Source organism: Bombina bombina, chromosome 6, assembly GCF_027579735.1.
Source record: "Bombina bombina isolate aBomBom1 chromosome 6, aBomBom1.pri, whole genome shotgun sequence".
NCBI lineage: Eukaryota > Metazoa > Chordata > Amphibia > Anura > Bombinatoridae > Bombina > Bombina bombina.
The window spans coordinates 911450775-911453301 of record NC_069504.1 but is presented as its reverse complement, the minus strand read 5'-3'; positions in this window follow the sequence as shown (position 1 = coordinate 911453301).

Genomic DNA, 2527 nt, shown 5'->3' with positions numbered 1-2527 from the left:
GGGGATCCATGGCAAAACTCCCATGGAAAATTACATAGTTGATGCAGAGTCTGGTTTTAATCCATAAAGGGCATAAATCACCTAACATTCCTAAATTGTTTGGAATAACGTGCTTTAAAACATCAGGTATGATGTTGTATCGATCAGGTAGTATAAGGGTTACGCCCGCTTCACAGTGACAGACCAAACTCCCCTTTTAACACACCGCAAACAACCACAAACAGTCCATTTGCACAACCGCAAACTCCCCATTTGCACAAGGTTGGACCTGAGCTCTGCAATGATGGCATTCTGGTGGTGGCAACAGCAAGCATTGATTGGCGTGCTGTCTGGCTGACCCCGGGTGCCGATGCATGCTGTCTGACTGTGCCACTAGCTCCTTGCGACAACCTCCCCCTGCTTCCAACTCGTCTCCTCCTCCTCTCTGTCTCCCCATCTAAACTTTCCCCCTGTTCTTCTTCTCTTCTAGCGGGCACCCACATGACGCATCGTCATCATCAACCACTTCACTTGTAGCTGACAACTCAGCAAAGGAAGCAGCAGTGGGTACAACATCATCATCATCATCACACCGTACGTCCATGTGTGTAATGCTGCCTGACTGAGACATATCCCTGTTATCTACATCCTCTGGCAATAATGGTTGCGCATCACTCATTTCTTCCAACTGATGTGTAAATTACCCCTCTGACAGATCAAGTGAAGCGGCTGTGGTGCTAGTGTTGGTGGTGGCGGCAGGCGGGCGAGTGGTAACTTGAGAGGTGCCCCGAAGCTAAGCTGGAGGAGGATGGTGCGTTAAGGTTCCGAGCGGAAGCTGTAGAAGATTGGGTGTCCTGTGTTAGCCAGTCAACTATGTCCTCAGAACTTTTTGAGTTCAGGGTACGTGGCCTCTGAACACTGGGCATTATTCTAGGGCCAAAGGAAATCACAGCACCACGACCACGACGGTCCCTGCGGGGTGGCCTGCCTCTGCCTGTCATTTTGTTTCGATTAGTGGTACTATGCATGCAAGCTACTGTGACAACAGATATGAGTGGCACTGTGCACTGGCAGAAGTTGGCAGAGTAGACGCTGTAGGCCTGACACACACGCTTGCAGACAACTAACTGCTATTCAATCTATTACAGTCAAAAAAAAATTTTTTTTAAATGTGCACTACTGTTACACCAAATATGAGTTACACCAGATATGCACTGGTGTGACACTGTGCCCTGGCAGGCCCTGAAACGCACACGTGTGAAGGAAACTGACTGCTATTATTTCATAGTCAAATTTCTAGTTTTTTTTTAATGTACACTACTGTTACACCAGATATGAGTTGCACTGGTGTGACACTGTGCCCTGGCAGGCACTGAAACGCACACGTGTGAAGGAAACTGACTGCTATTATTTCACAGTCAAATTTCTAGTTTTTTTTTTAACCCCTTAATGACCGAGGACGTATGCCATACGTCCTCAGAAAAAATACAGTTAATGCCTGAGGACGTATGGCGTATGTCCTCGGTTTGGAAAGCAGCTGGAAGCGACCTGATTGCTTCCAGCTGCTTTCCATTTATTGCAGGATGCCTCGATGCCTCAGGTTGTCTACTACACTACACTAAAGCTAAAATTAACCATACAAGCTCCCTACAAGCACCCTAATTAACCCCTGCACTGCTGAGAATAATACACGTGTGGTGCGCAGCGGCATTTAGCGGCCTTCTAATTACCAAAAAGCAATGCCAAAGCCATATATGTCTGCTATTTCTGAAAAAAGGGGATCCCAGAGAAGCATTTACTACCATTTGTGCCATAATTGCACAAAATGTTTGTAAATGATTTCAGTGAGAAACCTAAAATTTGGAAAAATTTAAGTTTTTTTTTAATTTGATCGCATTTGGCGGTGAAATGGTGGCATGAAATATACCAAGATGGGCCTAGATCAATACTTTTGGTTGTCTACTACACTACGCTAAAGCTAAAATTACCCCAAAAAGCTCCCTACATGCTCCCTAATTAACCCCTTCACTGCTGGACATAATACACTTGTGGTGCGCAGTGGCAATTAGCGGCCTTCTAATTATCAAAAAGCAACGTCAAAGCCATATATGTCTGCTATTTCTGAACAAAGGGGATCCTAGAGAAAAATGTACAACCATTTATGCCATAATTGCACAAGCTATTTGTAAATAATTTCAGTGAGAAACCGAAAGTTTGTGAAAAAATTTGTGAAAAAGTGAACAATTTTTTTTATTTGATCGCATTTGGTGGTGAAATAGTGGCATGAAATATACCAAAATGGGCCTAGATCAATACTTTAGGATGTCTTCTAAAAAAAATATACACATGTCAATGGCTATTCAGGGATTCCTGACAGATATCAGTGTTCCAATGTAACTAGCGCTAATTTTGAAAAAAAAAAAATGGTTTGGAAATAGCAAAGTGCTACTTGTATTTATGGCCCTATAACTTGCAAAAAAAGCAAAGAACATGTAAACATTGGGTATTTCTAAACTCAGGACAAAATTTAGAAACTATTTAGCATGGG